Genomic DNA, 23064 nt, shown 5'->3' with positions numbered 1-23064 from the left:
TACGGTGCCCATCTACTCCCCTGTACGGTGCCCATCTACTTCCCTGTACTGTGCCCCTCTACTCCCCTGTACCGTGCCCTTCTACTCCCCTGTACTGTGCCCCTCTACTCCCCTGTACTGTGCCATTCTTCTCCCCTGTACCGTGCCCTTCTACTCCCCTGTACTGTGCCCTTCTACTCCCCTGTACTATGCCCCTCTACTCCCCTGTACTGCGCCCTTCCACTCCTCTGTACTGTTCCTCTCCTACTCCCCCTGTACTGTGCCCCTCTGCTCACCTGTACTGTGCCCCTCTACTCCCCTGTACTTCGTCTCCCCTGTACTGTGCCCCTCTACTCCCCTGTACTGTGCCCTTCTACTCCCCTGTACCGTGCCCTTCTATTTCCCTGTACTATACCACTCTTATCCCCTGTACTGTGCCCTCCTACTCCCCTGTACTATGCCCTCCTATTCCCATGTAATGTACCCTCGACTCCCCTGTACTATGCCCTCCTATTCCCCTGTACTGTGCCCTCCTATTCCCCTGTACTGTGCCCTCCTATTCCCCTGTACTGTGCCCGCCTACTCCCCTGTACTGTGCCCTCCTATTCCCCTGTACAGTGCCCTCCTATTCCCCTTTATTGTGCCATTTTACTCCCCTGTACCATTCCCCTCTACTCCCCTGTACCGTGCCCATCTACTCCCCTGTACCGTGCCCCTCTACTTCCCTGTACCCTGCCCCTCTACTCCCCTGTACGGTGCCCATCTACTCCCCTTTACATTCCCATCTACTCCCCTGTACGGGTGCCCATCTACTCCCCTGTACTGTGCCCCTCTGCTCCCCTGTACCGTGCCCCTCTACTCCCCTGTACCGTGCCCTTCTGCTCCCCTGCACAGTGCCCCTCTACTCCACTGTACCATGTCCTTCTACTCTCCTGTGCCCTGTGTTGATTAGTCTTTGATTTGTGTCATATATTCTCATTGTATAAAATCTATTATATTGAAAGTAATAATAAATATCTGTTTAATTCTATCAACTATTTATTCTTTTATTTTAGTAAATTTGAACAGCCTGGTAGGGGCCCCAGTACATTACTTTACCCAGGGGCCCGTAATGATAATAAGACGTCCCTGTGGGAGATTGATATTTATCTTTGTATAACACAGAACTGTACAGTGATAATGAAGAAATCTACTGAAAATGACACAAGAAGGAGATCTCATAATAGGACCACAAGATCCTCGAGAATCCAGAATCCCATCACCATCCCCCCACATCTATCCCTGATCCATACAAGACACAACATGCAGAAGGTTCTAGAAGTCACCAAGAAGATGATGGAGCTGCTGACAGGAGAGGTGAGCGGTGCTGGGAATTCTGGGACATTATCCAGTAACAGACAAGGGATGTGTCTGGATGGTGACTGTATCATTGTGTGTGTCAGGTTCCTATAAGGTGTCAGGATGTCACTGTCTATTTCTCCATGGAGGAGTGGGAGTATTTAGAAGGACACAAGGATCTCTACAAGGATGTCATGATGGACAATCAGCCGCCCCTCACATCACCGGGTAAGAGGAGACTTTATTGTAAAGGAGAGAGCAGTACGGAGGGTCCACCTAGATCCCCCATCATCTGATAAACACATAGAAACAATGTATTCAGTCTCAGGAGATGGGAGGCAGTGGTGTGGGACCTCTGCAACTTGACTCATGTGAGCATTTAAGACCCCACTGATTACTGAATACCAATATTATGAGTCTTGACCCTTACACTACATAATATATATATTGTACATTACATACTCCTGACCCCTGCACTATATACTCTATGTTCTACATTACATACTCCTGACCCCTGCACTATATATTCTGTTGTACATTACATACTCCTGACCCCTGCACTATATACTTTATGTTGTACATTACATACTCCTGACCCCTGCACTATATACTCTATGTTGTACATTACATACTCCTGACCCCTGCACTATATATTCTGTTGTACATTATATACTCCTGACCCCTGCACTATATACTCTATGTTGTACATTACATACTCCTGACCCCTAGATTGGTCTGGTAGGAACGATTTTTCATGAATCCATGCTGATTACTATTAATAATATTGTTTCCATTACTAAAGCCTTGTATATAGTCTCCTAACATCCCCTCCAAAATCTTGCAGACTACTGATGTTAGGCTGACCGGCCTATAGTTACCCGGGATATATCTCGGCCCTTTTTTAAATATTGGTACCACGTTGGCTTTTTTCCAATCAGCTGGCACCATACCTGTCTGTAGACTATCCTTAAAGATCAAGAATAATGGTCTGGCAATCACCTGGCTGAGCTCTTTAAGAACCCTCGGGTGCAAGCCACCTGGTCCCGGGGATTTATTTATGTTAAGTTTCTCTAGTTTAGTTCTAAGTCTATCTTCTGTTAGCTATGGCGGTACTTCCTGAGGTGTATTATTTAATTATCATTACAAGCTGGGTTAGTGTAGCCCCCCGATTCTTTTGTGAAGAAATTATTTAGCACTTTCGCCATCTCTCTGTCCTCTGTGGCCAGATTCCCTTCATCATCTTTTATGGGGCCAATGTGTTCTGGCCTCGCTTTCTTACTATTTATATACTTAACCACTTCTATACCGGGCACTTTCACCCCCTTCCTGCCCAGGCCAATTTTCAGCTTTCAGAGCTGTCACATTTTGAATGACAATTACGCGGTCATGCTACACTATAACCATATGACATTTTTATCTTTTTTTCCCACAAATAGAGCTTTCTTTTGGTGGTGTTTAATCACTTCTGGGTTTCTTATTTCTTACAAAAAAAAAGACAGAAAATTTTCTTATTTTCTGTGAGTAAATTTTGAACATAAATCATTTTTCTCTTTCACTGATGTGCGCTGATGAGGTGGCACTTATGGGCACTGATGAGGTGGCACTTATGGGCACTGATGAGGTGGCACTTATGGGCACTGATGGGGAGGTACTAATATGCCACACTGATGGGCACTAACAGGGGGCACTGATGGGCACTGACAGGTGGCACTAATGAGCACTGATGGGCAACACCATCAGTGCCCACAATCAGTGTCCATAGTGCTGCCAGTCAGTGGCCATCAGTGCCTAGATGAGCAGGCACTGACTGGCAGCACTATTGGCACTGATTGTGGGCACTGATGTTGGGCAGTAATTGGCACTTTATTTACATTTTCTATAATCAGGGGCATTGATAATCAGTGCCCTGATTACCTGTCCTTGTCTCCCCTATGAGGAGGAGCCGCTGATCGGCTCTCCTTGTCTCACACTCTGACAGTGTGAGGCGAGGAGAGCCGAATAACGACACTTCCTCATTTACATGTGACCGGTTGTGAATGGATACAGCCGATCACATGGGTAAAGAGTCATCTCATTGACTCTTTACCGAGATCGCTAGGACACGGCGCGGCCACAATCGCCGCTCTGCATGCCCCCGGGAGAGGCTGTTCTGGTGCGCCGTCATATGACGGCATCCCAGAACAATAGCTGCACCTCTCCGCCGTCATTTGATGGCAGGTGGGTAGCAAGTGGTTAAAGAATTTCTTGGGGTTTTTTTACTCTCTTCCGCTATAAGTCTCTCGTGTTCTATTTTAGCCGTATTGATATCGCCTTTACATTTCTTATTGCACTCCTTGTACTGTTGGAATGCTGCCAATGACCCCTCAGCCTTGTATTTTTTGAAGGCCTTTTCTTTCGTATTAATATGCCTTTTTATGTTGGAATTTAGCCACCCAGGGTTTAATTTTGCTCTTTTAAATGTATTTACCTTTGGAATGTTCTTTGTTCCCAGGGTTCTATCCCTTTTGATATTGTTTAGCAAAGAGCGCAGTTTAGGGAAGTTGGCTCTTTTGAAATTCAGTGTCCTTATATTACCCTTGTGTTTCCGATTACTATGATTTATACTAAAACTAATTGACCTATGGTCACTGTTTCCTAAGATGTCCCGTATTTCTATATCCGTGAGCAGGTCTGTATTGTTGGTAATCAGTAGGTCTAGTATCGCATTGTTTTTTGTCGGTGCATTCACCATCTGACCCATGAAATTGTCCTGCAAAACATTTAGGAACTGCCGAGCCTTGGATGAATGCGCGGTTCCTTCTACCCAGTCTATATTTCGAGAATTAAAGTCCCCCATTATAATGACATTTCCCATCTTTGCTGCCAATCCAGTCTGTGATAGGAGGTCTGCCACCCCATCCTCCCTCTGGTTGGGGGGCCTAGAACATATGCCCAATTTTACCTTCCCCACAGTGCCTTCCCTTTGAAGTTCTACCCATAGGGATTCTGCCTTGTCCATAGCTCCATTATTAATATCCTCCCTCATATTTACCTGTACGCTGTTCTTAATATACAGACATACCCCTCCCCTTTTTTACCTTCTCTATCTCTGCGATAAAGGGAATACACCTGAATGGTCACCAGCCAATCATGAGAGCTGTCAAACCAGTTCTATGAAATTCCCACAAAATCTAAGTCCTCCTCATACATCCGCAGCTCCAGTTCTCCCATCTTGTTGGCCAGGCTTCTGGCATTGGTATACAAACCACATAATTTTGTCCGGATACATACCATATCCTCGTTTGATGTTGTTTTTAGGCTGCTCTTGTGATTTTTCCCCATACCCACCTTGGGTTTAGGAACTTTGAGTGCCCTACCGCTAATGTCCCCATTTGTGCTCGCTGAACCTTGCTCCCCGCTGGTTAATTCTACATCTGTACCCTCCCCTCCATCACCTAGTTTAAAAGCCCCTCTAACTTGTTGGCCATCTTCTCACCCAGTACGGCTGCATCCTCCCCATTTTTGTGCAATCCGTCCCTACTAAAGACTGAGAAGTTGGCCCAGTTCTCCAGGAACCCGAAGCCCTCCTTACTACACCAGCTCCTCAGCCAATTGTTAACTTCCCTCATCTCCCGCTGCCTCTCAGTATTTCAGTATTTATGAAAATACTACCTTGGAAGATCCTGCTCCTCAACTTAGCTCCTAAGTCCCTGAAATCATTTTTTAGGACTCTTAATCTCCCTCTGACTTTGTCATTGGTACCCACGTGTACCATGACAGCTGGGTCTTCCCCAGCCCCACCCAATAATCTGTTCACCCGATCCGCGATGTGCCGAACCCGAGCGTCCAGTAAACAACAGACAACGGCACCTACGGTCATTTTGACAGATTGCCCGCTCTGTCCTTCTAATAATTGAGTCCCCTACCACCAGGACCTGTCTTTCCTTTCCCTTGCCCCCGCCCTCACTGGAGGAGTTCTTCCCCTGGCAGCAAGGGGTGTCCCTCTGCTCCACCAATGCTGGTCCCTGACTGGATTCCCCAACATCATGCAACAGAGCGTATTTATTGGGGTGCTCCAGCCCAGGTGCACGACAATGCCCGGCCTCATGTGGTGAGAGTATGACAAGTGCCTTGTTCTCTTCTACCCTTCCTAACTGTCACCCAACTACTCTGCTCTGATGCCTGCACCCTTGTATCTCCGCCCTCCTCTGTGCTTGCCCCTGCCTGCACCTGACGGGTACGTTCCCAGCTCTGCTTCAGTGTGGAGATTCTTCTCAGTGTTGTCTTCCCTAGATTCAGGACCCAGATACTGGTATGGACTGGGTAATGTGTTAGGATCTATACTGGTATGGACTGGGTAATGTGTTAGGATCTATACTGGTATGAACTGGGTAATGCATTAGGATCTATACTGGTATGGACTGGGTAATGCGTTAGGATCTATACTGGCATGGACTGGGTAATGTGTTAGGATCTATACTGGTATGGACTGGGTAATGTGTTAGGATCTATACTGGCATGAACTGGGTAATGTGTTAGGATCTATACTGGTATGGACTGGGTAATGTGTTAGGATCTATACTGGTATGGACTGGGTAATGTGTTAAGATCTATACTGGTATGGACTGGATAATGTGTTAGGATTTATACTGGTATGGACTGGGTAATGTGTTAGGATCTATACTGGTATGGACTGGGTAATGTGTTAGGATCTATACTGGTATAGACTGGGTAATGTGTTAGGAAGGAAAGGATGCCACATCATTTGATGGAAATGAAAATTATCACCCTACAGAGGGCTGAATTCAAAGACACCCCAAAAATCAAAGTGAAAAAATGATGCAGCAGGCGAGTCCATTTTGGTGAAATGTCATTGCAGGACCTCAGAATGGACCTCAGTAGTGTGTATGGCCCCCACGTGCTTGTATGCATGCCTGACAACGTTGGGACATGCTCCTAATGAGACCATGGATGGTGTCCTGGGGTATTTCCTTCCAGATCTGGACCAGGGCATCACTGAGCTCCTGAACAGACTGAGGTGCAACCTGGGGGCATCGGATGGACTGAAACAGAATGTCCCAGAGGTGTTCTATTGGATTCAGGTCAGGCGAATCTGGGGGCCATTCAGTGGTATCAATTCCTTCATCCTCCAGGAACTGGCTGCATACTCTCACCACATGAGGCCGGGCATTGTTGTGCACCAGGAGGAACCCAGGACCCACTGCACCAGCATAGGGTCTGACAATGGGTCCAAGGATTTCATCCTGATACCTAATGGCAGTCAGGGTGCCATTGTCTAGCCTGTAGAGGTCTGTGCGTCCCTCCATGGATTTGCCTCCCCAGACCATCACTGACCCACCACCCAACCGGTCATGCTGAACGATGTTACAGGCAGCATAATGTTCTCCACGGCTTCTCCAGACCCTTTCACGTCTGTCACATGTGCTCAGGGTGAACCTGCTCTCATCTGTGAAAAGCACAGGGTGCCAGTGGTGGAGCTGCCAATTCTGGTGTTCAATGGCAAATGCCAATCGAGCTCCACAGTGCCGGGCAGTGAGCACAGGGACCACTAGAGGACGTCGGGCCCTCAGGCCACCCTCATGAAGTCTGTTTCTGATTGTTTGGTCAGAGACATTCACACCAGTGTCCTGCTGGAGGTCATTTTGTAGGGCTCTGGCAGCGCTCATCCTGTTCCTCCTTGCACAAAGGAGCAGATACCGGTCCTGCTGATGGGTTAAGGACCTTCTACGGCCCTGTCCAGCTGAAACCGATTAACAACCCCCTCTGCTACTTCACTGACCAGATGAATATCCCAGCAGGAGTTTCCCTGACTTGATGCTATACTCTGATTATAAAGTGTTGAGCAGTGTATATGAGTGTGGAAAACTCTTGGTAATTTTTCTTGTCTTCTGACAGACGGACTCTGTGGTGGGAATAGAAGGACATCGGAGGAAGATGTGACTACAGAAGATAATGACATGGCATCTTCTCCAGAAGTAAATCCCGTTCCTCATAATATACATGACAGACCTCACCATTGGAGGAGATCATTGGAATCTCCTGATACTTCACATAGTCCTCTAATATCTGACAGTGCCGACGGGTGCGGGAAACCATCTCATCTCAGGGAATCTTCTTTATACCATACAGGAGAGAATTCACTATCATGTTCAGAGTGCGGGAAATGTTTTAAACATAAAAGAAACCTTCTTAGCCACCAGAGAATACACACAGATGACCTTCCCTATTCATGTTCAGAGTGCGGGAAATGTTTTAATCATAAAGGAAACCTTCTTAACCATCAGAGAATACACACAGGTGAGCGTCCCTATTCATGTTCAGAGTGCGGGAAATGTTTTAATTATAAAGTAAGCCTTCTTAGTCATCAGAGACTACACACAGGTGAGCTTCCCTATTCATGTTCAGAGTGCGGGAAAAGTTTTAATGTGAAAAGAAACCTTCTTAGACATCAGAGAATACACACAGGTGAGCGTCCCTATTCATGTTCAGAATGCGGGAAATGTTTTAGTAATAAAGAACACCTTCTTAGACATCAGAGAATACACACAGGTGAGCGTCCCTATTCATGTTCAGAATGCGGGAAATGTTTTAGTAATAAAGAACACCTTCTTAGACATCAGAGAATACACACAGGTGAGTGTCCCTATTCATGTTCAGAGTGCGGGAAATGTTTTAATGATAAAGGAGTCCTTCTTAGACATCAGAGAATACACACAGGTGAGTGTCCCTATTCATGTTCAGAGTGCGGGAAATGTTTTATTTGTAAAGGAAGCCTTCTTAGCCATCAGAGAACACACACAGGTGAGCTTCCCTATGCATGTTCAGAGTGCAGAAAATGTTTTAATGAGAAAGGAAGCCTTCTTAGACATCAGAGAATACACGCAGGTGAGCGTCCCTATTCATGTTCAGAGTGCGGGAAATGTTTTATTCGTAAAGAAAGCCTTCTTAGCCATCAGAGAATACACACAGGTGAGCTTCCCTATGCATGTTCAGAGTGCGGAAAATGTTTTAATGAGAAAACAAGCCTTCTTAGACATCAGAGAATACACGCAGGTGAGCGTCCCTATTCATGTTCAGAGTGCGGGAAATGTTTTAGTCAAAAAGGACACCTTCTTAAGCATCAGAAAATACACACAGGTTAGATTCCTTGTTAATATTCAGAGTGAGGGAAATATTTTAATAATAAAGGAAGCCTTCTTAGCCATCAGAGAATACACACAGGTGGGCGTCCCTATTCATGTTCACAGTGCGGGAAATGTTTTGCACTTAAATGTTTACTTTTTAGACACCAGAAAGTTCATATAGGAGAACGTCTCTAATCTTGTGCAGAGTGCGGGAAATGTTTTACTTAGAAAGAACACCTACTTACACACAGGTGAGCGCCCTTTTTAATGTTACGAGTGCGGGAAATGTTTTCCAAACAAAGGTTTATTTCTTAGAAACCAGAAAGTTCATACGGGCGAGCGTCCTATTTCATATCCAGAGTGCGGGAAATGTTTCACTCCTTATGTACGCTTCAAACGGCAAAGAATTAACACTTCTATTAGAGGCTCAGTTTTCATGTTTAGAGTGCGGGAAAGTGTAAAAATAAAGGAAATATAATGAAACATCAGAGTACGCCCCCTGCTGGTACTACAGGAAATGGACGCTGGATTGTAACGGGTGGAACTGTTTAGTCCATAAACAAATGTGAAACCACCACAGTCCACTCGGGGTTGGTTTACACCCGCATCGCCCTCTGACCCGCTGTGGGTTTGGCAGGCAGCTGGGAGCCCTTATGTTAACCCTGTAAAGCCCACGCCAGTACGCCGCAACCGTATGCATTGGGGCTGTTGCGGCAAACCCCATTCAGTTGAATACCATTGCCCAATGTGCCCGGGGGTGCGGGGTTTGCAGCAGCCGCAAATTGCAGTGGCATGTGTCCCGCCCCATCCGGCTGCCATTTAAGCTTAAGGGGGTGGTAAAATCATGACTCAACTGTCTACCTTTACCGATCCCTCCCCACATGAGGCAACAGGCAGGGAATCATGACAATACATGAGGCAACAGGCTGGTGATCCTGACAATATATGGTATGATATATAACAGACGGGCAATCATCATAATACATGGGGCAACAGACAAACAATCATGACAATACATGTTCTATTATGCAACTGTATGAGGACCTAACGGGAAATGTTTTATTCTTTTTGTGTTCTACTTATAAATATGTATATAGATCTAACCTACTGGAAGGAAAAAGATCACTGTAACATGCATTAACCCACAGCAGCCAATCAGGATTTATCTTTCACTGTTGAACCTTTTTTATTGGTTGCTTCATGTTGTTGCTCCTTTTTGATTTATTGAAGTAGCCGGCTTTTTATTGGTCCAACCAATGTATGATTATTAATACATTTGACACATTTGTTAATTCTATTATAAAAGATTTAAGCTTTATTTTATTCATATCATTACTGTGTGGTAATCGCTTATTCTGATCTTGTACAATAAAAACTCTTCGTACAATATTCTGTGCCGAGTCTTCTTTTATACCAATGATTAGATGATCGGTGATTGGAATGTGATCAGTTCATAGAGAGTCATCCATTGGGGTTTTATTAGTGAGATGGAGAGTGGAGAAGGCACCACATTGACAGCCATTGGAGGCCCTTTCTAAAGCCCTAAACTTTTTGGCAACCTGTCTATGACATTAGTCTTCCAAACTCTATCTCACTGAGCTAAGGCCAGAAGAGTTCCAGGAGTTCTTCTCTGTCCACAGTTCCCAAACCAAAAGGAGACATCCCCCACATCTTCAATCTTAAGGCCCTAAATGTCCTCAGCTGGGCCCAGGAGTTCCCCATGTAATCCACCAGGTCATAGCCTCTCTCTTTATCAGGGAGACATTTTGTTTTGACCACCCCATGTACTGTACGTCAGCTGCATTTTCGGGTCTGGGGCATGCACACGTGCCACCAGCGCCCAGCGGGAGCCAATCAGCGGGTCTGGCAGACATGATGTCCGTCGCCACCCGGCAGTCGTTCCTGAGAGAGCCAGAACAGTGGTCTGCCAATGTAAACAAGGGAGATCACCGTTCTGTGTTCCCCCTTAAAAATAATATTTTGCCGTGTGCGGCTAAAGTGTTCAGGTTTGGCTTGAAGAAAAGGTGACGACCCGAGCTTCCTGTATGATTCTGCTAAGCAGGAACACAGATCTCTGCCTTCCCACAGTTAAAGCACCTCCCCCACAGTAAGTAAGCACTCCCTAGGAACACATTTAACCCTTTGATTGCCCCTGATGTTTTTCCCTTCCCTGCCAGTGTCATTAGTAGTGACAGTGCATATTTTTTTTAGCACTGATCACTGTATTGGTGTCACTGGTCCCCAACAAAAGTATCAGTTAGCTGTCCGATTTGTCCACCACAATGTCACAGTCCCGCTATAAGTCGCTGATCGCCGCCAGTACTAGAAAAAATTAAAGAAATTCTATAAAAATATCCCACCGTTTGCAGACACAATAACTTTTGTGCAAACCAATCAATAAACACTTATTGGGATTTTTTATTTACCAAAATTATTTAGTAAAATACATATTGGCCTAAATTGATGAAGAAATTCGATTTTTTACATTTTTTTTTTTTTATTGAATGTTTTATGGCAGAAAGTAAAAAATATTGTTTTTGAGTCTTACATGGCACTTCATTGACAGCGGATGGACAAGAAGGCATTTGGTGTTGAATACAAAAGTGATGCAAGGGTCCCACACTGGGGAGTACTTTAAAGAAAAGTTTCTAGGCATGCTAGAAGAATGGGGAATCAGCAAAGACCGAGTGATGCTTGTGCTGCGAGACAGTGGAGCGAACATGGCTAAAGGTATGAGACTTGCTGAAGTGTCAGACCTCAGTTGCATGGCACACACCCTCCAACTGGTGGTAAATGATGGTCTGTTGAACCAGAAAGCTTTGCTGGACATATTACCATGCTGAAGAAGTGTGCAGGCCATTTCCACCATTCTGTTCTTGCCAAGCAGCGACTGAGGTGCATTCAGGAAGACCTTGGCCTACCCAAAAACAACCTGATACAGGCTGTTCCAACATTATGGAACTCAACACTACCCTTGTTACAAAGGATGCTGGAGCAGAAGCGAGCTCTCACCATATATTCTGGTGAATATGGACTTCGAGGACATTCTTGCCCTACTGCAGATCAATGGGACATAGTAGCCAACATTATAGAGACGCTCGTACCCATTGAGGAAGTGACACTGGAGGTGAGTCATTACGACTCATCTGTTTCCTCTGTGATCCCATGTGTGAGAGTCCTGAAGATGCTTCTTCAACAGAAGGAAGGACCCAACACACGTGGCATCAAAGCATGTAGGCAGGCCATGAGGGACAGCCTCACCAAAAGGTTTGAGAAGCATGAGGAGAATAAAAATGTTGTGCTTGCATGTCTTTTAGATCCTCGATACAAGAACCATCCCTTCTCTTCTGATGATGTATTGGCCAAGGCAAAGCAATGGCTGACAGAAGATATTCAACAGAAGGTGCAGGAGGTTCCTCCTGACGAAAAGAAAAGTCAAGAAGAGAAGGTTTCTGATGTGGAAGAGCAGGATGCAAGAGAAAAATGTCCAAAAAGACAACGGACAGAAGAGAAAATTCATCGTGGTCAAATAGATGCAATGTTCAGCGTTTTATTGGGGCCTCATGCAGAGGATTCATCAGAATCAGCAATAATGAGCCTGGATGATGAACTTCATCTCTATTTGAAGGAACCAGTAATTGACAGAAGAAGTGATCCTCTTCAGTGGTGGAAAGAAAACGAGGCACGCTACAAAAGACTTGCTTCCCATGCTAGAAGATACCTTTCTTCTCCTCCTTCCTCAGTACCAAGTGAGCGTGTTTTTAGTGAAGTGGCAGCAATTTATGAAAAGAAAAGAAGCCGTTTAACTGGTGAACATGCTGAAATGTTCTGCTTTCTGCACTAGAATATTGTTCTACTTAACTGGGAGTATTGAAGTGTAGTAGTAGTAGTGTCTGTCCACCAGTCCACTGAGTCCACTCCAATCCACTGTCTAGCTTTTGTCTAGCTTTTATTCTAGCAGTTTTGCACTGACTGCACTGTGCTGCAGTCAGTGCAAAAGTGATAGAAAAAAATCTAGACAGTGGATTGGAGTCAGTGGAATACTGCTGCAGTACTGCGCCACTCACTGCTGCAATAATTTTAAATCACTACTGCAGTCACTGTGAGTGAGTGCCCTACTGCAGCAGTATTCCACTGACTCCAATCCACTGTGTAGCTGTTGCCTTGCTTTTTTTCTAGCAGTTTCACACTGACTGCAGTAGTTGCTGTAAGTGCCATAGTGCAGCAGTATTCCACTGACTCCAATCCAATCCACTGTGTAGCTTTTGTTGTTGTCTAGCTTTTTTCTAGCAGTTTTGCACTGACTGCATTGCAGTAGTGATTTGAAATCATTTCAGTGAGTGAGTGCACTACTGTAGCACTTTATTATGCATTAATGCACAATCAGAATAATGTGAAACTAAATGTCCCTGCAAGTGAAGTTTTCCTATCAGTTCCTATGCAGTTAAGTTGTGGCGAAGGAGCCCTTAATGTTAAAAATGTAAATAAATAAAGTTTTACATTTTCAGTAACAGATTTGTGTTGAAACTTGTGTTTTTTTTGCAAAATTTTAAATGTACAAAAATATTGGCCAATATCGGCCAATACCGATATGCGATCGCCAAAATATCGTTATCGGCAACCGTTCGATCACTACTATGCACCCTGCAACCATGGGTTCAAATCCCCAGTAATATCACATACTGAAATTTTGAATCAGCTGTGAATGCTGTCACTTGGCGAACGCTTGAACGCCTCCGCTTCACAGGCATGTCCAATCATCTCAGCTGCATGTACTTATCACCAATTTTACCACCATTTAACAATCTGAAGACATAAAAAACATTGCCTTCTTCCCATACTGCATCCTGGTGCCACCTCTTTCCTAGGCAGGCAAGTGACGCACACATAACCCAGGACATCCACATGATGGAAGAAGGTGGCCTGGTCTGATGGATCACATTTTCTTTTATATTGCTCTCTGGTCCAGTTCTGATGCTCACATGCCCATTGTAGATACATTTGTCTGTGGAGATGGGTCAGCATGAGCACCTTGACTGGTCTGCGGCTTCACAGCTCCATACACAGCAAACTGTGATACCCATTTTATTGCTTTTAACATATCAACTTCAGGGACAACATGTTTACTTGCTGCCTAATAAATCCCACCAAATTGTCAGATGCCACTGTAACAAGATAACCAATGGTATTCATTGAACCTCTCAGTGGTTATAAATGTATGGCTGATCGGTGTAAATTGGCCGCCCTATGCGCATAGTGCAACAACGTGCTACGAAGTGAAAATGGGGACTTGATAACTAGAGAGGATAGTCTAAGTAGGATCTGGGTGAAAAGATCCTCAACACTAGGACTAAATTCTCAATTGTAAAAGAAAAAGGAAAAGATAGGAAGCAAAAAATCAGATAGGTATAGAGAGAGAGGGGGGAGAGGGAAAGAAAAAAAGAAAAGGAAAAAAGAAAAACAAAAACGAACGAAGAGAAAGAAAGTAGAGTAAGAGAGTGAAAGAAAGGGGGAAAAAAAAGGAAAACAAGAAAACGAGAAAAAAGGGGGGAATAAAGTAAAAAGGAAAAAAAGGAGAGAAATACAGAATGTGAGGATGGCTAGAAAAAAAGGGGGAAAATGGAGGGCTGGTGGGATTTTGACGGTACTATATATCTAGAAAGTAGATGACATATTTATAAAAAATACATGTTTATTATTCAACAAAATTTAAAAACACACAAAAAAACATACAATAATACATACAATGGGAATGTAAAAACATTATTGTATCCAAATTTGACATACACGTAAAGGAGCAGGCAATAGATATAAACACATGAGACGATAGCCGGTGGTCAAATGAGCACCTGGCATCTACCCAACATGTTTCGCGGACAAGTGGGTCCGCTTCTTCAGGGGTTTAATACCAAATAGTGGTCTTTTTGCCTTGTCAAATCCTGTGTAATAGAAGATATATATTAGAATACAACATATGAATGAATTGATGCGTCTCAAAGCCACTGCATATGCATGCACACCAGGGTCCCATGTCTATCTCACCCCATGCAGATGCGGGTCACCACCCAGTGAACGCCTCACCAACGGATGTGGAGGGGATATTGGCATGCAAAAGTTTGTGAAGTAAAAAGTTTTTTGAAGAAAGAGATTTTTATATATCAAAGGAAAAAAGGCAGGGGAGAACCTTCTTGCTATAAGCATAAATACCTGTATGTAGACAATAATGGATATAGTTGTCTCAAATGCTTAACAGAGTAGTGTATGTCACTCTCTGTAGAAATCAGAAAAGATTTTTTTCTAAATTAGTGTTCTTGGATAGCAGACAGACCTTTAAGGTTAGAGGTAGGGGTGGAGCAAAGTGAAAATTCAACTTACCAAGCCTAAGACAGTGTATCATCTGTCAGGCCAAACTGAAAGGACACTTGTAACCCGAGATGCTGTTTTGGAGTGCCGGGAGTCTTAATTCTGATTACAACAGTATGATACTGAGGTAACTTGCTCAGCCAGCATGGAGAGAAAGAGGGGGGTGGTGGGGGGGAGGGGGTAAAAAAGGAAAAAAGGAAGGGGAGGAAAGGACTGGAAAAGGAAAACAAAAGAGGGGAAAAATGTCTCCATGGCGTCACCAGCAGCGTGTAGTCTGGATGGATATACAGAGAAAGCAACATCAGGGACAGATTCGTAAAAAAATCCGTATTGGAGTCAAACATAATGGCTCAGCACTCCTTACCTCTAGGTCATCTGTCTGCATAGACAGCGGCATCTGAAATGATGATGCCGCTGTACTGGTTTTTAAGCCAACCCTCAACTCGGCGCAGTGACACACCTCCGGGCGGAAGTGACGTCAGTACGTCGAGTCAGGTCCCTAACGGCGTAGTCCAGGTGATGGAGCATGCGCCGTGCTGTGCACCAAAGTGCCGCGATAGCGGCAATGCACAGCCACCAGACCGGATATGAAGGGAATCAAGCCCCACAGTCTCGGCCGGCCCAGAGACCACACATCCGTTGGGGGTGCTGGGTCATGGCGACCCCTGCAGGGGGAGAAGGAGATAGCATGGGATTGCACGTACGCAGTGGCTAGAAAGCAACCTTAAAGACACATTTGTGTCAATATTCCAGCAATTGTATAATTAATGAAACAATAAACAATACATAAATTATATAGAACACCCTATTGAAGTGTTTACATATACAATGCATACTAACAGCCATGTGGGCAAGAATTGTCCATCTATGGCTGCTAGAAAAAATATATTAACAACATTTGAATAATTATCTGTGTAAAAAAGAGACACACAGAAAGCATAATTGACACATAGAAAATTAATATCACTGGTATGGAATAAACAACTATTAGTTAGCATTCATGGGAAACCACAAAAGAATGAATTAGAAAGAGTGAGACAAAAGTAAAACACACTACCAAGGTCAATGGACTTGGCCTTCACCTCTCATAACTAAACCCATAGGAACGCAGGCCATAAAGGGGCCTGCTATTCCATCTTTCCACACAATGTGGGAAACAGCACGGTCATTGGCAATTTAGGACGTATCCGGGAAGCAAAGCTCCGTTAAATGTTTTTGACAAGGCAGCATATATGTAACTAGAATGATAGGTCCAAAGGATTGGACCGTGGAGACCATCGGTCACATATAGGAAATGTATTGCAAGGTCTCAACTAAGATATGTGGTGACAGGATCAAAAAGAAGAACAATCAGTGATATATACAAAGTATATTGGTTATAAACTATAGATGATTAAATTATCCCAAAAAGGGTTTATAAGTCACCATTTCGTTGATTCCTGGGGGTCTGGTGGCATCTAGTGCTTCGATCCAATAGGACTCCTTTTGGAGTATGCGTCTGTCCCAATTTCCGCCTCGGGGGTCTGGGGGAACGACCTCCAGGACGAAAAAGGATACAACTGAATTGTTAAACTTATGATGGAGATTTATGTGTCGACTGACACTTGTCTGATACATGCCTCCCTCAGAATGGTATAAGTGGTCCCCTATCCTTTGTCCCAGTGTGCGTATTGTTTTACCGATGTAGTACGAGCCACACTGGCAGGTCATTAAGTAGACCACTCCTTGTGTACTACAATCAGCGTAATGTTTGGATTTTAGCCAGCGGCCGTTGGGTAAGCGAATGCCCTTGCCAGTGTGGATCCAGGGGCACCTGTTGCATGAGCCACAGGGGTATGTGCCCTTTTTAGTGTGATGATGGGGAGCCTCAGTGGTGTAATGGCTTTTTGTGAGGCTATCCCTAAGTGAGACAGCCCTCCTAAAAACCAAATTTGGTTTGGGTCCCAAGTATTTATTAAGGGTATAGTCCTGTGTCAGAATAGGCCAATGTTTAAGGAGCACATTACGAAGTATCCCTTCATGCGCCGAGAACCTCGTAATGAACCTATGATGGGGACTTAAAATATCTGAGGAATGTCCTGTAAAAAGAAAAAAATACACATTTATGTGTCTTACTAATGTGCTCTGTGCTCTGCCAGCATCTGGCCTCTGAAGCTGGAGGTGTGTGGTAAACATGAATGGGGAGGGGGGGTCACACGTCCAGCTCTCCTCTGATCACAGAACTCCATGGCATTCCACCGGCTACACAAGGCCAAGCCACCCCACATGTGCGTCCTTACAGCCCTGATTCTGTGCTGAGCGCACACTCGCTGTGTTCTCCCAGTACCCTGACTGAGCTGTCACTGACAGCTCCCAATCTATCTTTGTGATCGGGAGCCACAGGGATGAACTTCCAATTATGTGACCACTGTGACAGCTAATCACAGCAATTGTGTAATCGGGAAGCCACCTCCCAATGCTGACACCCACTTAAAGGGCCGCCAGGAGGTTAACAAAATGCAGCCAAATTCAGCCTGTAAAGAAAATCATTATCACTTACCTCAGGGGGCGCCACTGAACTCCGCTGTCTGCAAAAGATAAGCTTGCTGAAGACGCTTCCACATCCGGCATACTTCCAGGAACCCCACGGCACTGTGCCACCCCTTCCATTGGCCCCTATTTTACCAAATCCGGCATACTTCCAGGTACCCCGCGGCACTGTACCACCCCTTACATTGGCCCCTATGTCACCAAATCCGGCATACTTCCAGGTACCCGGCAGCACTGTGTCACCCCTTCCATTGGCCCCTATGTCACCAAATCCGGCATACTTCCAGGTACCCCACGGCACTGTGTGACCCCTTCCATTGGCCCCTATGTCACTACTGTGACTTTTAATGGTGCAGGAGCCAATAGACAACAGGAACAGCAGGGGGCGCACTCCTGGAAGTGTGCTGGATGCTAAATAAAGACAAAGGAGCTCGGTAGCATGGAGTGGGAAGTATTTTATTTTTTTTAGGCTTGCCTTCTTTTTAGTGAGTCACTGCAAAGTGGACCCAGAATCAGAATTTATTTTTTCATGTTAGGTGCATGTATGTCCTTGTGACATTTCTAAGTATTTATAACCTCTAAAGATATCACAGTACTCCTCCTGACATTGTATTCATTGGGTGGATGGAGCCATCTCTGTTCATATAGCATTCAGGGTCAGCAATTACTTCCTGGACTGAAACTCCAGCTCAGAGGTGACACAATTGTATGCTTACAACATTGGCCACACGGTGGCAGTGTTTTCCGAAAAATACAGCCGAGCTGCAGTTATAAAATTGGCCACACGGTGGCAGTGTTTCCCGGCAATACAGCCGAGCTGCAGTTACCACCGTGTGGCCAATTTTATAACTGCAGCTCGGCTGTATTGCTGGGAAACACTGCTATCGTGTGGCCAATTTTGTAACTGCAACCACCTATATTCCTGGGAAACACTGCCACCGTGTGGTCAACTTTGTAACAGCAGCTCGGCTGTATTACCGGGAAACACTGCCACCGTGTGGCTAATTCTATAACTGTAGCTCGGCTGTACTGCTGGGAAACACTGCCACCGTGTGGCCAATTTTGTAACTGCAGCTCGGTTGTATTGTCTGGAAACACCGCCACCGTGTGGTCAATTCTATAACTGCAGCTCGGCTGTATTGCCAGGAAACACTGCCACCGTGTGGCCAATTTTGTAACTGCAGCTCGTCTATATTGCCAGGAAACACTGCCACTGTGTGGCTAATTTTGTAACTGCAACCGCCTATATTCCTGGGAAACACTGCCACCGTGTGGTCAATTTTGTAATTGCAGCTCGTCTGTATTGCTGGGAAACACTGCCACCATGTGGCCAATTTTGTAACTGCAACCGCCCATATTCCTGGGAAACACTGCCACCGTGTGGCTAATTTTGTAACTGCAGCTCATCTGTATTGCTGTGAAACACTGCCACCGTGTGGCCAATTTTGTAACTGCAGCTCGTCTGTATTGCCGTGAAACACTGTCACCGTGTGGCCAATTATGTAACTGCAGCTCGGCTGTATTTCTGGGAAACACTGCCACCGTGTGGCCAATTTTGTAACTGCAGCTCGGCAATTGCCATGAAACACTGCCACCGTGTGGCCAATTTTGTAACTGCAACCGCCTATATTCCTGGGAAACACTGCCACCGTGTGGTCAATTTTGTAATTGCAGCTCGGCTGTATTGCTGGGAAACACTGCCACCGTGTGGCCAATTTTGTAACTGCAACCGCCTATATTCCTGGGAAACACTGCCACCGTGTGGCCAATTTTGTAACTGCAGCTCGGCAATTGCCATGAAACACTGCCACCGTGTGGCCAATTTTGTAACTGCAACCGCCTATATTCCTGGGAAACACTGCCACCGTGTGGTCAATTTTGTAATTGCAGCTCGGCTGTATTGCCGGGAAACACTGCCACCGTGTGGTCAATTTTGTAATTGCAGCTCGGCTGTATTACAAGTGTACTGCCGATTATTTCAACTTGCCGAATAATTCAACCTCAGACGTCACTTCCGCCGCGAGTACGAGCGGCTAGGAGATTTCCAATGGAACTTGCAATACAATGCCTGGCCGTGGGAGTCGATGCCCGTGCACAGCGGCGAAAACTGTGCACGAGAGTTGAATTTCTCGGCAAGAACTTTAAACTCAACTGCGCATGCGCCCGACAATTGGAGCCGCTGTACAGTATATAGTTGGAGTTTTCGGCAAGCTGTTTTCCCAGACTTTTGGAGCTTATATATAAATATATAAAGGATTTACAAAAAAAAATCTGCAGCATGGTTAACACTACTATATATATATATGTGTGCGAATATATACATGTGTATATATATATATATATGTGTGTGTATATATATATGTGTGTGTGCGCCCGACATTTGGAGCCACTGTACATAGTTGGAGTTTTCGGCAAGATGTTGCGCCCGACATTTTGAGCTTATATATATATATATACAGTATATATGTATGTATGTATGTATATATATATATATATATATATATGTGTGTGTATATATAGCTTTTTTTTTTATTTGATCCTCCCGTTTATTTATTTTTATATCTATCTATAAAAATGGACGGATAAAAGAAAAAACCTACATAAATAAATACCAGTTTCTGACACTTTGATAATATATATATATATATATATATATATATATATATATATAAATCCTCACATTTATATATTTTATATATACATATATATATATTTGATCAGAAGAACAGCCCTCTTTTGATATAGCTGGATGAGAGGAGTGACAGCCCTTTCATGATGTGCCGGCATGATGGGGGGCACAGGTGGCAGAACAACGGGGGACACAGGCTGCAGGACGATGGGGGACAAAGGCTATGAGATGACGGGGGACAAAGGCTACGAGATGGGGACACAGTCTGCATGGTGGCGGGGGACACAAGCTGCAGGACGACAGGGGACACAGGCTGCAGGATGACGGGGGACACAGTCTACGAGATGGGGACACAGTCTGCATGATGGCGGGGGACACAGGCGGAGTCAGGGGTGTACCAATGGAGGGGTGGGGCACAGTGGCGGCTGGTGCTCAAAATTTTTGGGGGGGCGCAAACAGAAAAATGTAATAGGCATTGCTTTGCGGCAAAAAAACGCTGTAAAAAATTGCGTTACTTTGAGGTCGCAAAAGTGTGAAAGGGGCCTTCAGTAATTAAGGTATAGTGTGCCCCCTTTCAATGCAGAGAAACCAGTGTGCCCCCTTTCAATACAGAGTGACCAGTGTGCCCCCTTTCAATGCACAGTGAGCAGCGTGCCCCCTTTCAATGCAGTGACCAGTGTACATGCCCCCTTCAATGCAGAGATCAGCGTACATGCCCCCAATGGAGAGACCAGCATACATGCCCCCTTCAATGCAGTGACCAGCATACCATTCCCCCAATGCAGAGATCAGCGTACATGCCCCCAATGCAGTGACCAGCATACATGCCCCCAATGCAGAGATCAGCGTGCGTGCCCACTTCAATGCAATGAACATTGTGCGGTGCCCCCATCAATGCAGAGTTCAGCGTGCGTAACCTCCCCCCCGCCCCCCCCCAAAAGAGCAGTGCACTTACCTGGAGCACGGCGGCGACGGCTTCTCTTGTCTTCAGTCCCGGACTCCTGGCGGGCGGCTTCTTCTCACTCCGGCTGCATGTCTTCTCTGGTCCTCCCGCTCCCGCCTCCTCCTCGGCCAATGGCATGGGGTTTGCCGTGCGGCCAATCAGGAAGCTGGTATTAGACCGGCTTCCTGATTAGCCAGGAGGAGGATCGGTGTGACAATAGCAAATTTTCATTTGCTATTGTCACACAATGGGCGGGCTCTGGGCGCACTGCTCTGCGCCCCGGGACCACCCTTTGCATCACCCTATTAGAGCCTCTGGCTCTAATCAGGTGATTTAAAAAAAAAAACCCAATAAGCTCCATGCGTCCGGCGCCCTGCATGCAGATTAAGGGGCCGGATGCATGGATGGGGGGGTGGCGCCCCTGCGCCCTGTATACACCAGCCGCCACTGGTGGGGCAGGGTGGGTGCTTGCCGAGATCTCCAACCCACGTCACCTCTGGTCGGAGATATCGGCAAGTTGCCTGTACTGTGCATGTGCGCCAACAAATGCCGTGCACAGAGAAGTCCTATGCAGTGCACAAAAGAGTTGGAGTTCTCGGCAGGACAATGTATGCTACTGCGGAAGTGTCCGCGGTTGGACTTTTCAGCAGGACAATCTATGCTACTGTGCAGGCGCCCGCGGCTCCTGAAGCAAAAATTAAACACAACAGTTTGGAGAGCGGGATGTGAGCATCCGCAGTCCCTATTTTATTTTATTGTCTAATAAAAACCCGTGCACAGTACTATCCCTCAGAGTACTATTACAAATGTGAGCATCCACAGTCCACATTTTATTGGCGAATAAAAACCTGTACACAGTGCCATCCCCCACATTACTAGTATAAATGTGAGCGTACCTATGTGCTGTTTGAATGGGCAGAGTCGCAGGCAGGAGTTAGCTGAGCTATGCCTGAAAGGGAATGCTGGGATTTATAGTTCCTCTCCATACAAGAAATACAAAGCTGGTTCCAGATGCAGTTTGACCTCTCAGAGATATGCAGCATTGAGTGCTTTGGATCTGTAATAATATAGGTTGAAATCGCACAGGTGTGATTGGGCCCCTAGAAAATTAAGCTTTTTTTGCTATTTATTGTTGTGCTTTACTTTACATTTACACGCATTGCTTTTGTTTTTGCACAAAAACCCAATAAAGAGTTCAAACATAAAAATGGCATCAGTGTGAGCTGATATTATTACAGATCCAAAGCACACAATGCTGCATTTCTCTGAGAGGTCGCACTGCATCTGGAACCAGCTTTATATTTTTTGTGTGGAGAGGAACTATAAATCCCAGCATGTACTTTCAAGCTCAGCTATGCTAAGTCCTGTGGCATTTTTTGTATGGAGAGGAACTATAAATCCCAGCATTCCCTTTCAGGCTTAGCTCAGCTAACTCCTGCCTGCGACTCTGTCCATTCAAACAGCACATAGGTACGCTCACATTTATACTAGTAATGTGGGGGATGGCACTGTGTACAGGTTTTTATTTGCCAATAAAATAAAACATGGACTGTGGATGCTCACATTTGTAATAGTACTCTGGGGGATAGTACTGTGCACGGGTTTTTATTAGACAATAAAATAAAATAGGGACTGCGGATGCTCACATCCCGCTCTCCAAACTGTTGTGTTTAATTTTTGCTTCAGGAGCCGCGGGGGCCTGCACAGTAGCATAGATTGTCCTGCTGAAAAGTCCAACCGCTGACACTTCCGCAGTAGCATACATTGTCCTGCCGAGAACTCCAACTCTTTTGTGCACTGCATAGGACTTCTCTGTGCACGGCATTTGTTGGCGCACATGCACAGTACAGGCAACTTGCCGAGATCTCCGACCAGAGGTGACGTGGGTTGGAGATCTCGGCAAGCACCCACCCTGCCCCACCAGTGGCGGCTGGTGTATACAGGGCGCAGGGGCGCCACCCCCCCATCCATGCATCCGGCCCCTTAATCTGCATGCAGGGCGCCGGACGCATGGAGCTTATTGTTTTTTTTTTTTTAAATCACCTGATTAGAGCCAGAGGCTCTAATAGGGTGATGCAAAGGGTGGTCCCGGGGCGCAGAGCAGTGCGCCCAGAGCCCGCCCATTGTGTGACAATAGCAAATGAAAATTTGCTATTGTC

The 23064-nt window shown here is 45.5% G+C and overlaps 1 pseudogene across 1 annotated transcript in view; it reads left to right on the top strand.

The window, feature by feature from the left end:
• Positions 1-3371: 3371 nt before the first annotated feature.
• Positions 3372-23064, top strand: part of LOC309543836 — a 24613-nt pseudogene continuing 4920 nt past the window's right edge. Inside the window, exons 1-2 of the transcript in view lie at positions 3372-3375; positions 7555-8201. The product of the transcript in view is annotated as an uncharacterized misc_RNA (transcript). The remainder of the gene's footprint in view (positions 3376-7554; positions 8202-23064) is intronic.

Source organism: Pelophylax lessonae (genome assembly GCF_965119305.1).
Source record: "Pelophylax lessonae genome assembly, contig: HAP1_SCAFFOLD_402, whole genome shotgun sequence".
Classification (NCBI taxonomy): domain Eukaryota; kingdom Metazoa; phylum Chordata; class Amphibia; order Anura; family Ranidae; genus Pelophylax; species Pelophylax lessonae.
The sequence above is the reverse complement of the archived record's forward strand: the minus strand, read 5'-3'. Positions and strand labels throughout refer to the sequence as shown.